The sequence below is a fragment of the Tasmannia lanceolata genome, unplaced genomic scaffold (assembly GCF_043159265.1).
Source record: "Tasmannia lanceolata isolate RefF3 unplaced genomic scaffold, GAP_Taslan_0.1 ptg000006l, whole genome shotgun sequence".
NCBI classification, from domain to species: Eukaryota; Viridiplantae; Streptophyta; class Magnoliopsida; order Canellales; family Winteraceae; genus Tasmannia; species Tasmannia lanceolata.
Window position 1 is genome coordinate 15,607,902 of NW_027518683.1, and position 16,178 is coordinate 15,624,079.

General features: G+C 38.3%; 1 pseudogene; it reads right to left on the bottom strand.

The window, feature by feature from the left end:
- Nucleotides 1-8,839: 8,839 nt before the first annotated feature.
- On the bottom strand, nucleotides 8,840-10,316 carry LOC143879879 (uncharacterized; annotated as a pseudogene).
- Between the last annotated feature and the right edge of the window lie 5,862 nt (nucleotides 10,317-16,178).

Sequence of the window (16,178 nt, forward strand, 5' to 3'; positions counted from 1 at the left end):
CCCAAGGGAGATATAGAAATCTACCAGAAGATATATACAGGGGAGTTAGGAATCATCTACCAGAAGATACATACAAGAAGCCCATGTTAGACATAAAAAAATGTGCATTAATATACCGTTGACACATGTACGAGTAATGGAAGTCAGGACATGATTCTTCTTCCTCGTCGCAATCACATATGGAAACTTTCCTGTAGAACTATACATACTCACAGGCGACTTCCACTGGAGGTAGGGCCAAATCCCAGTGAGAAATATTCCCCAAAATGCTCCTGAAAAGATTATCAAGGCTTCTATTTATAATTTTGTTGATATCTTTGATTGTTCATAGATGCATAGATGGAGAGAGCTAGAGAATTGGAGCTTAGTGCCTGCAGCTTTCGTAATGTCCTTCAAAAGTGAATGCCGATTTTGGTGTCACAGTCCAATCTTATGGTCTTTGGAACTCCATGAAAGCTCACAATCTTAGAATCTGTTAGAAGTGTTATAAGCGTCCATCACCTTTCTGCAAGGTATAAATATGCTATTCTTTTCAAGAATCCATCAGTGACCACAAAAATAGAATCTACGTCTTGATGAGTCCTAAGATGACTTAGAACAAAATCCATTAAAGACATACACCCATGGTGCGTCTGGAATAAGAAGTGGTGTATAAAGCCCATGCTCGGAATGTGCCCCTCTGAGCCTTGGGCCCTGGCACATTCGACACATAACAACACAATCTCTCCGTATCTCTGAACACACGTGGCCAATAGCGCACTGCTTCAAACTCCACCATCATCATCTCTCCCAAGATGTCATCCTAATCCCTACAATGTACTTTAACGCTTAAAGAAAATTCAGCAATACATAACCTAACCAATTTAATTAGAGAGCTATCATTGAGTTATATACTCACTGAGAGGATTACATTCATCTCTACATCTATCGCATGGAAGAAAGGCCCATCTTTATATTTCCCTCAGAGTGATTCAAATTCTAACGCCTCGAATGTTCTCTTCCCTTCTACACTATGGTTAATTTGAAAGGAAAGTGGTCTTTGCTGGTACTCATAAATCATAATAGTGTAAAGGAGTTGATTGCCTCCATTGTGGTTGAGTTTTTTAAAAGAGCTTCTTCACCAGATTGTTTGTAAGGTGTCCCTACTAAGGATATAATCCATAAAAGAAAATACCTTGGTTTTTCCCCTTTGTTTGGTTTGCGTTTTTTCATATGTTCAGAAAAATGGAGTATTTCGGCTCTAAATATCAGCTACTTTTTTTATTGCCAACCTTGTGCCACACCAAGGCATAAAAATCCCAAGCATATTCTCATTTCTAGCATTAATTTCTCTCAAAAACTGATAATAATGGAGTGCTTTATTGTTCAAATATAAAATAAACTCAATCCATTACATAATGCAGCTAATTATGAAAAGCTAGAATGACAACATAAAACTCCTTATAAGCAGAGTACCTCTAGTGTGCATTGTTGAGTTTTTCATTAAACTATAGGATTGGACATCCTCTTGGGAGAAACAACACCAATACCAACGTTAGAGGCATCACATTTAACCACGAAGACAGTGGAAAATCCTATAACAGATTGACTTCTTTATGAGATTGAAGCTCTTGTCAGATGTAGGGCTCCAAGAAAACTGTTTCTCTTGGTGCCATAATAGTGCCAAAATTTCTAACAAAACAACGACAATAGTAAGTGTTTCCAAAACGTAATAAGGTCGAGCCTTGGTGATAGTCTTAAGTATAGGACACTAGGTTATGACTTTTATGATGTCTGAGCCTATCTTAATACCATTGGAAAAGACAAAAAGTCCCAAAAAATCCAGGTAGTGCATCATAAATCAACACTCCAAGTTTATATAGAGGGATTTGTTCCTCGGTACATCGAAAACTTTTCTCAAAAAGTTAAGGTGGTCATCATGGTTAGCACTGAACGTCAAAATATCATCAAAGTATACTGAAAATTTACCGTTAAAAAGATACACTCATTGTTTATCAGCCGCATAAAGGTACTGCGGGCATTGGAAATCCCGAAACATTCATAAAGACAATCCCATTTTTTAATGTGGTCTTCCATTCAGTGTGATTCGAATTTGGTGGTAGTCACTTTGTAAATAATGTTGGAAAATACCACAACATGTAATGCCATTTCAAAAAAAAACCACATGTAACATATTTAGCATATCATTTAGGTTGACACATTGGAAACCAGTACTTGAACATGATTTTACTTATTGCACAGTTATCCACGTACATTCTCCATGCTACATCCTGTTTGGAGTGAGTAAAGCTGTACTACACAAAGTGACATGCTCTCCCTGTTGAGTCCTTTCTTCAACCAAGGTTTTAAGTTTCGGTTTCGGTTTCAGCACGGAAACAGAAACATTTCGGTTTCAGCTAGAAATTTTGGAGGAAATCTTGTAAAATCACGAAAACGTATGGAAAAATATGCAAATGATAAAAAATTAAGATGAAACTTATGGAAATGCTAGAATGAGCACAAATACATACTTAAAAACCTTCACATAAGCAAGAAAGCCATCCATGATGGCTTAATCACATTGAACACCAAGTGACATGGCTTGTCGCACGTCTCAGGAAAAGTCAATAAAGAAGTACAATAACCAGTCATCCCTCCCATAACCCCAACTTTATGCCAGTACCATAGTTGCCAGAGTGGGAAGCCAGTGCGAGAAGCAATGTGGGAAGCGAGGGGTTTAGGAAAGAGAAAATGCGGGAAGCAAAATGCTCTAAAGAAAGTAAAGAGAAAATGCATGGGAAGTGTCATTGAAAGTTAACATGAAGCATGTAAAAAGACTCGTTGGAAGGGAACAAGAAGTACATAGAAAGAGTAGGATTGCAGTAGGTTAGTGATGCGGGAACATCCCCTGTATTTACTGCATCAGCCCATATTTGGTAATTAGAGTAGTTTTTCTTTACTTACTATTGTTCATGTAGTGGCTAGTGTTTTAATCTGTGTAACCAGTCATGTCCCTATTATGTCTTTTATGACACTAAAGGTAGTTTGGTTATTTTGTAAATACTCACGTACTCTTTAGTCATTTTACCTTACTAGGGGTAGTTAGGTCACTTTCATTGTAAGAGGGCTATAAAAGGCCATTTCTCCTCCATTTGTAATCAGCTTTGTTTGAATTTGAAATAAAAAGGGATATGATTTTTTCAACCTCCCGTAGGATAATACAACCCCCTTGTAACATGAATTGTGGGCAGACTGTAACACTTTTTTATGTCAGATCACATTAACAGCGGGGTGTATTATTCTACGCGGGGGCAGGGGGTGCGAAAAAAATCATCTCCCAATAAAAATCTCATACCTAGATCCTAAGATTTGGGTTTTAGCAGGAAATTTTCAGCTAGGGCTGAAATTTCTACTATAATTCTCCTTTGATTTCTTGTGGAATCTAGAGTTGAAGGCTGGAATCCCAACTTTTCCCTATTCTTGTTTTCTTTTTTTTGAATGGTAGCTTTTCCCTATTCTTCTCACCCCTAGCCTTGTAGCTCGCAAGGATTATAGAAATCTTACATCTCCTCACAAGATTCATGGAGTTTTTGAAGAAATATCAAGAAAAATACTAAAGTGCAAGATCTGCCCTGAAAGTTGTTGAAAATTTTAGAGCTTCCGGGTGTGAATTGATGATTGTGATTAAAGTTTGATGATCTCCTAACAAGCCGGAAAATGACGTTATGACCCTCTATCTCATCCAAAATTTCTTCGATCATGTCGGTGCATCTCATCGGGAAAGGATTGACCTTACTTAGCCATCTAATAACATTCAGAGAATCTCTTTTGATTGTGATTCTATTAAAAGTCTCTTTCATCCACCAACCCGGATCCCCATGAAGAGGGGCAAGCACTTCCGCTTCATTCCTCTTTAACCCTAATTGGGCCAGAAAAGGCCCATCTAGCAATCCCATTGTTGTCTCTCAGAAGACCCCCCACACCTGTTGGGCCCGAGTTGCCAATGATAGAACCATCGAAATTGAGCTTTACTTGGTTTGAGCCAGGGAGGGTCCATCTGGGAGTGAGAGTACTCCCCACCTCTTTACTAATGCAAATTCTTTTCATGCCCAACGAAGGGCAGATTCCGGAATATCTTGTGTGAAGCTTATAAAATGGTGATGGAAGCCACACGTTAAATTAAAACCTTGATTGGATTTTATTCATATATAATGGAGTAAGGTGAATAAAATCTATACAGAAACATGAATTATTTTAAGCAAGGACGGAGCCCGGGGGCGAAATTTGAGTCAACTTTTTCCTTAAGTCATGTTTTAAAAAAGACCAAAATGGCAACAAAGTGGAGCCTCCCTCCCTCCCTCTGAATTAAGAAGAAATCTCTCCATAGAATTTGCAACGTAGAATCCTGTAAAAACAAACTCACCCTCGCTCTCTCTTTCTCCACACCATTGTGAATTTTGCAAGCAATCAATGAACCAGAGAATGACCCCTCTCGAAAAACACTTCCTAATCTCTCCTCTCGTTCCCTTTCTCTCCCTCTTTCACCATTCCTTCAAGATTGTATGCGGGCGTGTAACTTAAGTTTAGGCGTGGAATTAAATACTTGTCAATACATAACTAAAATCAACCTCACAATATATTATATTTTAACACTACCCCCTCAAGCAAGAGAATATATATTATATAATCCCAACTTGGAACCAATGAAGTCAGCACGTTTTCGATTTAGTCATATGGTCAACACATCAGCTAGCTGATCTTCAGATTTTAAAAAAGGTGTAGATATATCTCCACTTAGAACCTTCTCACACACGAAGTGACTTCCACTTCAATATGCTTGGTGTGTTCACGGAACATTGAATTAGATGCAATGTGCACTGCAACTTGATTATCACATGATAACTTCATCGTCAACTTCACTGAAAATCCCAATTCCTATGATAAATGCCTCAATCACGTCGACTCACACCTAGTATGCGCCATCCCTCAATACTCGGTCTCAACACTATAACAAGCAACAACACTTAGTTTCTTGCTTTTCTGGGTTACCAATTTACTTTACAAATTGTACAATAATCCAAGGTGGACCTTTGATCAGGGAGGAGATCCGGCATAGTTAACCTTAGTAATCCTAATAACCTGTAGGTGCCCATTAGACTTAGGGGTGGACATGGCTCGGTTCGGTTTTGGGCTAAACCCAGAACCGAACCATATATAATCGGTTCCCTGAAATTGGAACCAGAACCAAACCATATATGTATGGAACCGAACCGAACCAGAACCATATATAATCGGTTCGGTTCGGTTCGGTTCTGGGTTTACCCAACCTTCACCAATGGCCCTGTAACCCCTGTTTAGTGTTTAGTAGATGTCCATTCTGCTAAACATCTACATGTGTCATGCGACAAGGCGCAAACCATAGTAACAGTAATAGTAGTGGGCTAGTAACAGCCTGGGTGATATTTATTGTTTTTGGTCGTCATTTTACATTTGATTAAGGCATGAAAAAGCAGAAAATGAACGGTTTGGATATTCCTATGAAGTGGGCCGTACATTACTTTTTTGAAAATACTAGATTTTAGGGCCACACCCCACACCCTATAAAATCTCGTGAAAATGATATTTCCATCCCCTGCATGAATTAAAACTTATAAGGGGGTGAATTAAAATGGGCGTGGGGTGATTTTATCAAATGAGGAGGTATGGAACTTAAGGACTTAAGGTGAGGGTCGGTTCTCGGTTTGGTTTTCGGTTCCGGAATCCCAAACCCAGAACCGAACCGAATTTGCACCGGTTCCCGGATTTCGGAACCAGAACCGAACCATATAGAAATGGAACCGAACCGAACCGAACCATATGTGCCGGTTCGGTTCGGTTCCTAGGTTCGAACCGGAACCATGTCCACCCCTAATTAGACTTATAAAGAATAACACATCCAGAAGCCCCCTTAAGATACTGCAAAACACGAGTCACATCATCCCAGAGAGGAATTCTTGGAGACTCCATAAACTGACTGACAATACTGATAGTGAATAAATTTGTTGGCCTAGTAGTCAGATAATTCAATTTACCCACTAGATGTCAATATCGCTTTGGATCCTAAACACATCTCCTTTATCTATTGAATGCTTGGTACCTGGATCCAGTGGAGTTTTAACAGGTCGTGACCCCAATAGCCCTATCTCCTCCAGCAAATCTAAGACATATTTCCTCTAATACATTCTAATCCCACAGTTATACCTGACTACCTCAGTCCCAGGAAAATAACACAACGTTTTCAAATCTTTGGTATGGAACCTGTGCTGAAGAATCCTAGTCAAATCTTCAATGCCTTTAGCATCACTACCTATAATGACAATGTCATCCACATACACTAGGAGAATTATTCTCCTAGTTTCTTAAGTCACAGCAAAACACAGAGTGATCAAAATGACACATTTTCATTCCAAGCCCTAATATCGTGTCATTAAATTTGCCAAATCAGGCAAGTGGAGACTCTTTGAGACCATAAATCGCCTTCTTCAACCTGCACACACTCCCAGATTTCTGATTCCAGAAAAGTTTTGTGTTCACAAAATGCAGCTACAAGCAATATTTTCACAGCCACCAAACACGTCACAAGAACATTCCTTTTATCATTTCTTGATTTCACATGATACTTCCAACCTTACACAGCCCCTATTTGGGTGTACACCAAGATCAAAGAGGGAAAAAAAAGGAGAAGAGGGAACGGAGAGATAAGGAATATAGAGGAGGTATAGAGAAAAGAGAATGGAGAGAGGAGAAGGATCAAACCCTATATTGTATGATCTGATACGATGTGGAAGTTTAGGGTTTGAACATGGAGAAGCAAAAACGAAGACTAAAGAGAGGAGAAATCGTGAGAGAAAAGTTCTTTCATTCTCTCCCACATGAATATATACATACATATATGTATGTCTAGGTATTTACAATACATGACTTAAATACCCATACATAATATATTAAATTATAACACAAACTCCCTTCTGACCCACATTGTCAATTGCCACATCAAGGTGATCCTCCCAATCTTCAATTGTTTGTGCAAAAAATGACTAAGACGATTAAGGGTGTCAATTTTGGCTCAGACTCCGAAGCTCGCTCGAGCTCAGCTCGAATCCTTAACAAGTCGAGCCCGAGTTAGGCCAGGCTCGGCTCGTTAAGGCTCGTTAAGAATTTAATATATTTAAATATATATATTATATATTAATATATACACTAAAAGGGTTGTCTAGGGAGTGAAAGGGGGAGGCAAAATATGTTACTTCTTTTTTGGAACCCCATTTGTTACTTGGACCACCCCCCTAGTGTAAAAAGAGTAGTAAAAAAACACTAGATAGGGCTGTCCATGGAAAATGAGGGGATTAAAATTAATATAATTTGAGCTCGATAAGGCTCGCGAGCCTGGCCGAGCCTGACCGAGCCGAGCCGAGCCCGAGCCGAGCTTTTGAGCTTAACGAGCCGAGCCGAGCCGAGCCTGGCCAAGCTCGGCTCGGCTCGGCTCGTTTACACCCCTAAAGACGATGAAGCTCCCACCTAAAGCCTCCACCTCAGCCCCAACCATACCTAGTTCACTTTAGATTTTATCAGTAATGGGAAACTCTCATTTCAAATTGAAGGAGAGCAGTTTAGAAGTTTGCAGAGACAAACAATAAATAATAATGAGTGGCACTCCTAATTCCAATTTGATATCAAAATCCTGTGATTAGCAAGATGGTTTGATTACCAATGAACATGATGAGAGGGAGGAAGAGCCCTAATTACCATAGCACATAGCAACCAGCAATATCCTAACATCACCAAACAATCGGGCTTGGGAGTACATTATAAGTATAAAAAGTATGAACGAAGATATGATTTGCCAAACCATCCTAAGTTAGAACAACTATGTCTAATGGTGGCAAAGGCATGACACTGATAAGGCAGAGCTAAATTCTATGAAAATTAGTATTTCCAGTTCAGCAATTCTCTATTTAATGTATTTCCAAGACTTTAACCCATAAGTCCAATAAACAAAGAAATATTGGCAGTGAACTTGAAGGGCAAGGAGGGAAAAAGGATGCATAGACACGAAAATCCAAAATAATATGAGTTGAATTAAATCCCCATTTTTATTTTTATTTTTTTGGTGAATCAAACTGCAAAGCTTTTAATATCTATTGCACCAAGGAAACATGGAGAACATGATCTATTATGGCATAAATCATTCCATACTCTTCCAACTTTTTATCCTCTTAAGAAAAAGCAAAAAAGTAGACAATAAACACAATGGACGTGCCATAGTTCCACATTTTCCTCACCTTTCATTTTGAAAAGCTACCATCTATTAAAAGAAAAAATAACCCAAATTGGCTACAATTTCTATGCAAGAAAGCAGATAAAAACATTCTAACTTTACCAAAATCACTGCATCCTAAGCTTAAACATAAAAGAACACTGAACACCAACAAAAACCTATCCTCAAATTCTTTCAGTAAAAATTTTCAGTTTTAGAACCTTCATATTTCCTATTTTCCTAATCCCTAAACTGGAAATGAGAAAAACCCCATCTGGGCAACATTTCTCACTTTCCCACATCCTTAATGTCATCAAAGCAATAACCATAAGAGAATAAAAAACCCGATTCGGTTACTAATTTTTATCAAAGATAAGCAAATACAAAAATTCTCGTAACTCAAACCAGAACATCAATAGAAAACCTTATACTCGACTTCCCATCTTTCTTCACTCCATGACGACTTTAACCCATAAAACCAATAAACAGAGAAATATCGGCAGTGAACTTGAGGGGGAAAGGAAAAAAGATGCATAGACAAGAAAATCAAAATCCAAAATAATATGACTTGAACAATATCCCTATTCTTATTTTTTTTAATTTTTTTTTGGTGAAGCAAACTACAAAGCTTTTAACCTCGATTGCACCAAGGAAACATGGAGAACATGATCTATTATGGCATAAATCATTCCATACTCTTCCAATTTTTTATCTTCCTAAGATGAAGCAATATGCATAAGATAATCAAAAACCCGATTCGGTTACGAATTTTTATGCAAGATAGGCAAATCAAAAAATTCTCATAACTCAAACCAAAATATCAATACAAAACCTTATACCCTCCTTCCCATCTTTCTTCATTCCATGACGACTTTCGCACCGAGAGCCTTCATCTTCTCAATGATCTGTTCACCCTCCTCCTTAGAAACCCCCGTTTTGATCACAACCGGCGTCTTCTCCACCAACTCCTTTGCTTCCTTGAGACCCAAATCAGTGAAAGTCCTAACCTCCTTAATGATCTTAATTTTCGAGGCCGCATCAAATGCATCCAATCTCAACTCAAACACAGTCTTCTCCACCTTCTTTTCTTCCTTGGCAGCCCCAGTGGCCTTCCCCGTAATTCCACCCAAATTCGTGCCTGCTTTCATAACCCCAACAACAGGCATCTCCTTCATACCTAATTTTTTCATCAAAATTGAAGAGAGCTCTGAAACATCAACCAATGTGAGATTAGAAATTTCATCTACGAGCCGAAAAACCCTATCGGTGGGAGGGCTCCGGTGCTCCGTTGGATCAAAATTCGACGGATCGTAATCAGCAGGGAGCTTTCTTTGATCAACCAACTCCGCCTCTTCTTCTATTTCTTCCTCTTTTCGTGCGGGGAGAGAAAAATCACGAAAAACCCAATTCAAATTCATGGGTTTGGACATCAACGAAGCAATGAAAACTGGTTTTGGATAAAACCCATTTGAGAAACGGTGCCCTAATCGAGAAATGAAGCTCATTTTTAGGGCTTCTGCGAGTTATGTGATCGATTGAGCTAGAAATATGTCATTTTTTTAACCTAGTACGATAATCTAGGGTTTAAAAACCACGAAAAGATAATTTACCTACTTGAATTGATTTGCTTTCTTCGACTTCTACGCATTTTGCAGAGCTCAAGCTTCTTGATGGTGAGAGTGTTTTGTTAGGGTTTTGTGCTGATGGAGGGGTTTTTGGTCTGTTTCTCAGCTTATGTTTTGAGAGCTAGAATCACTCGCTCGCATCCTATCTATGAACGATTTGTCAGATTAACGTGACACGTGTAGGGATCTCGACAATTGATTGTAGTCACCACGTTCTCTATACAACAAATAATTTGGCACAAGACATGGACCCCTATCTATTTTGAAGCATTAGCTTAAACATATCGGTGTCGATTTGAAGACCACAACCTGGTGGATCTCCTAGAGAAACAGAACGAACAAAGAGGGAGGGGCTGTATAGGGGAAGGTGATCAAATAATTCCAACTCCGCTCTAGAGATCCTCTCTCTTGCAAGCCTATCCGCGGTATCATTAGCCAACCAACGAACATGAAGGAAAGATACGGAAGCACCTTGTAACCTATCAAACATCACGTCAAAGAAAGCAGCGAATCTCGATGGAAATGCATGAGAACCATCTAATTACATTAAGAGAATCCCCTTCAATCTATTGGCTAGAAGCTTTATTGGCTAGAAGCTTCACTAGGCACCGACCTCAACTTCTCATTCAATGAACAATTAGAGGAATGCTTCACTAGGGCACGACCTCATTGTAATTCAATGTGACTACGCCACTATGGCATAATGAGTCCCACCTTTAATTGATCCTAATTGTTCAATCGATAGGCCCTACTTTGGATTTCCTACGTTCCAAAACTCCATTTGATCCCAACAAGAAAGTGAGCCTGTGTGGCTCACTTTTTCAGGAGATTGTATCTTATTCATTTAATTCATCTGGCTGCTCTCATGCAACAGCCAGTGGCGAAATGCCTTTATGCGAAAGTCCTTAGCAAGTTCCAAGTAAAAAAATTATTTATGTTATCACCTTGCAAATCAAAGTAGCGGTTGCTTTCTACAACCTAAACAAAGAAGTGGATTAGCAAAGATCTATGGACCAGGTACTCCACAAATCCAATGGAGTGTAGATATCACAGATATTCAACATCAACCTGTTTTCTTATTCAATGGTGCCTTATCTAATCGTATCAGTCTTGACCATAGATATTGTACACCTTACCTTAGATTTCCAATGGATCAGAATGCATATGTGGATAATGTAATAACCGGTAAAAAATATATATATATATATATATATATATATATATATATATATATATATATATATATATACAAATAAATAAAAATGACCTCATAGGTGGGTAATCATCGGCCATTACTCATTTTTCCCCGAGTTAATCGGGCATGAGGACATTTGGCATAATGGGGCGTACGCGATTCGAACCCAACGCTGAGCGAGGATTGAACGGCTTCCTACCACTAAACCACCGTCCCAGATGTCAACTAAAAATAAGTAGATACTTACACATATTAATTACCAATAGTCACTATTCATAATTACTATTCACAAACAATAGTCACTATGCAATATTACTATGCAGAAATACTATGTAAGATTACTATTCAAAAATACTATGCAAGTTCACTGTTGAGATAAACTATTCAAAATTACTATTCACAGTAGGACCCACCGAGTACTATTCACAAGCGGGTCCCACCAACAGTGGGTCCCACATCAGCGGGCCCCACACAAGCGGGTCCTACCACCAGTGGGACCCACAACAAGCAGGACCCACAAATAGCGGGACCAACGCCAGCGGGACCCATCACTAGTGGGAACCACTACCAGAAGGACACACCGCAACCACTTTCATTAACTCATTGGTTAAGCGGGTCACTCCACAACCACTATCATTAATGAGTAGTTGCGCTTCACCGACGAAAATAATAATTAAATAATATTAATCATCCTGTTACTATTCAAGCAGCATTTACTATTCATTTATTTATACCTTTACTATTCCTATATTTTTGTGAAAGCATTTAAGAGAGTAGTTGTGAATTTAAGACTGTAGTTGAAAAAAAATACCTATAAATAGAGGAAGAGAAGAAGAAGAAAAATATAAAAAAAGAAGAGAGAGAGAGAGAGAAAAGAGAACGAGAGAGAAGAAAGAGTAAGAGAGAGAGGGAAAAAGAGAGAGAGAAGAAGAAAAAGGAAATTCACTTCATCACTACCAAGGTAAGTCTTTCATATAGATAGTTAAAGTATTTATTATGGGTAATATGGTTGGTTCTACCACCTATGTAAATATTAGGATAAAGCATGCATAAGAGGCGATAACTCGCTATAGATTATGCAAGTTTTATCATCTTATTTGAACGGTGAAATGCTAGTATAGTAACCGTAAAGTAAACTTTAATCAAAGAAAGACGAACTGCTGAGCATAGTAGCCCATCTTATTTGAACGGTAAAATGCTAGCATAGTAACCGTAAAGTAAACTTTAATCAAAGAAAGGCGAACTGCTGAGCATAGTAGCCAAGAAATAAACTAAATCAAAGAATGGTGAACTGCTGAGCATAGTAACCTGTGGGGTCCACATGAATAGTAACCTGTGGGGTCCACATGAATAGTAACATGTGGGGTCCATATGAATAGTGCATGCTGGGCCCCATGATCTTAAAAATTTAATAGAAAGAACACTAAACACAGGGAACATTATTTTGGATATAGATGGACATTACCTGGACAGAAAGGACACTGCCTTAAAACATGAATTTGATAAAATTAGAATATATTTACAGGTTATCCACTCCAAGGTGTAAGCTCAAATAAACCTGTGACCGAAAAACTATATGTAAGAGTTTTCTTCCATTTATTCTCTTTTGCTATATGTAAGGGTTTTCTTCCATTGATTCTCTTTTGCTATATGTAAGGGTTTTCTTCCATTGATTCTCTTTTGCTATATGTAAGGGTTTTCTTCCATTGATTCTCTTTTGCTATATGTAAGAGTTTTCTCCATTGATTCTCTTTTGATATATTGGATGTGAATATTTCATATTCTTTGATTATCTTTATACGCAATTGCTATAAGAGTTTCTATCATTCTAAGATCCACAACTGATGAGAATCCAAGGGGGATCCTTTCTTTCAGACCCCATTCCTTTCAGATAAATGATTTTACTGATAAAGCTATAATTCTATTTTGTATCATCGAAACTTGTTTCCGTGAGATATGTTTATGTTTAGAGTTTATCTTGTGATACCCTAATTCTTAATATGGACTGAGTTATGATATGATGACGGGTGGACGCGTTATAGTCCTCCATGTACACGTGGGTAAAGACGACTCTAGAGAGTGTAAATCTAGAGGATTATGAGCCGAGGTATGGCTATGAATGGGCCGAGATATGGCTATGAATGAAAGCATCTATGTTGAATGAAGTCTATATATATAATTCTTGATATCAAGTTCTGTAAGTTTTCTCTATACGTTTGGAAAGTATGTTGTGCTTATTCTTTCTTTCCATGTTTATAATGTGAGATGTCATATCTGCAAAATATCATGTTCCTATGAGCTTGATAATTCTACATCACTTGTTGTTTATACCCTACTGGGCTATTTGAGCTCACCCCTTTTTCCTTGTTTTATTGTTCCAACCCCTAGGTGAAGTATAGATGAGAGATGAGGAATGCTAGAGTTGAATGCAGAACTGTTCTAAAGGACAAATATGTTTTAAACTATGTCTTGAATTAAGATGTAATAAGTTAGACCTAATTTCTGTAAACCCTCTAAACGTAGTTGTTGTATTTGAGATCTTGGGAATAATGAAAGTTATTGAGAAAGATGATGTAATATTCTTCTACGCACCGAGTTGGTATTTCCAAAAATCCGGGGCGTTACAGATAATCCATGTTTGGATACGTGAATTTTTAATCCAAGATTGTAAAATCCTGGATTTTACAATCTAAAACCCGGATTTTATAATCCATATTTTTTTTCCTACCTGATGTTTCAGTTGGTTGGTGGTGACACGAAGATTTCCCTTGGGTGGATCTGGATGCTCACACGAACACCGTCGAGTGATTCAAACTCTCCATGCTTGGTTGGATTACGTTGGTGGCACACTTAATGCCCAAGTAATCATCTCAGATGATCTTCTGACAAAACCAACTCTAAATCGTGATGGTGGAACCGGCAGTCGGTCCAGGGAATGGAGGGGCCCTTTTACCAAGTCTACCAGATAGAAGATGATAGAAGGCCAACTATCGTTGCGTCCAATGGGAAATGGAGAAGTGGGTGAAGGAGGGCGGGAGAGAGCGTCAGCATATCTCTTGTTTTCATTCTTGGACCGGTACATGCTATTAGCATATATGCCTTAATTTCAGTACATTTATTGTATTAAAAATTCATTTATTAATAAAAGGTTTATTTCATAGCATCTATTGGGTATTTATATTTGAATGTGTGTGATGTGCTTACTTTTTGACACGTATTTGTCCCTAGGCACCAAAGTAGGAATATCATACCATGGATTCACATATCCTAAGGGGTGAGGAGATGTGATATTCCAGCTCTCTACAGACTTTAAAGGTTCTTGGTTGGGGTTGAGACTGGACATCTCTTCATATATGCAACCAGCATCAAACGTACCTCCATACATGAATTGAGGAGGCTTATCTCGACCACTAAGGTAGTGGAACCTGAGCAGGTAGTGGTTCATTACAAAATAGCACGTGGACAAGAATAATGATAAGGCTATACTGCCTAGATAAGACCCTCTATATGTCTTTCAACCTAAGGCGTCACATTGGTTTGTGGGCCCGCCCTATGGCTTTGGTCTACCTAATCCAGGGTCACATTCAGATGGTATGGGGTCCCCCGAAACCATAGGGGGGAAAACCTTGAATCCGAAAGGAACCAAAGTTTATTCAATGAAAGATGATGTCATACACATGCATACATCTATATTTAATTATAGACTTCCAATCATCTTCTCACCTATTCAGACTAATATCCTAATCATAATACAAGTCCTAATAGTAATAGAATCGTTTAACTTCCTAAAAAAAACAAGACTCCTAAACTTTCATGAACCTGTCATACATCAAGATGGAAGTCGAGAGAATGTATACGTTATCTAAGTTTGAGATAATAAAGGAGAGGAGATTAAAAAGTTGGTGACAGTGCTTTGGATACTTTTTATCTCTCTGTTATAAAAGAAAATGAAAGAAGAAAAGAGTGAAGAGGACCCTTCTGTCCTTTCCGTGGAAAAAAGAGAAAATGGAAGAGCAGACTACATCATCATCATCAGATGATAGTTGTTTTTTGTTCTATTTTGTGAATGGAGAGGGAAAAAACAGAGCCCTCTAATTGATTTTTAATATCTTTAAAATAGAATCCAGTGTGTATAAGATTCTCTTTAAAAATTTAGAATATCTTTAAAATTAGATAGAGTCCAAAACTAATTATTGAAGGGTGTTGGAAAATCTCATCTGATAATCTTCTATCTTCTTTTGTGGTGACTATTCAACAAAGAAGAATGATAAGGAAGGGGATAGCCTTTTATCACCTCTTATCATGCTCACAGCTACTTTTTCCACTTTTTCTTTAAATGGCAAAACTATCCCTCTCTATGCCATGTGGTATGTAGGGATTTCGTGGGTTTCACAAGAGATTAGGCCCTTGATCAGATGGACTTCGGGCCCTTGATCAATTAAACCTCATTAAAGGTCCCAACAAGAAAAGCAGTATATCATGGTAAAGGCGGTATATCATGGTATTAAAGGACTTGATAGAGAGAGCATGGATCACATAATTGTGGAGGGTGATTCACTCAATGTAATTCGATGGTTGAAGGGGGCGGTGTTGTCTCCTTGGAGATTTTCGTCTATCTTCGATGAAATAGATGATCTAATCTCAGACTCTGCTATTGTTTTTAATCATGTGCGGAGATCTGCCAATGGGGAGGCGGATTCTTTGGCTAGGGGTGGGGTTAGTTGTATGACATTGGAGTGGTTTGACTTCCTCCCTCCTTGAGAGTTTTTTTATATCTTTATTTTTATTATTTCTCGTGTACTTTCGGGAGTGGTCCTCCTTGGCCCGCTCCCTTATCTAATGAAATCATTCTACCATTTCATAAAATAAAAAAAAACAAGAAAAGCCAAACTGTCGTAGACATTTATCCTATGCGTGGATGACCCTTCTTGTGACCAAGATAGTGTGAGCATTTTATGATCAACAAGATCGACGGCCTAGATTGCATATACATGTGTCCGAGTGGGACCCAAAACATGTCCATTCTTTTGTCGTGAAGAGAAAGGACTCTGCTGTATAAGACGGCGGCAAAATGTGTTTTATA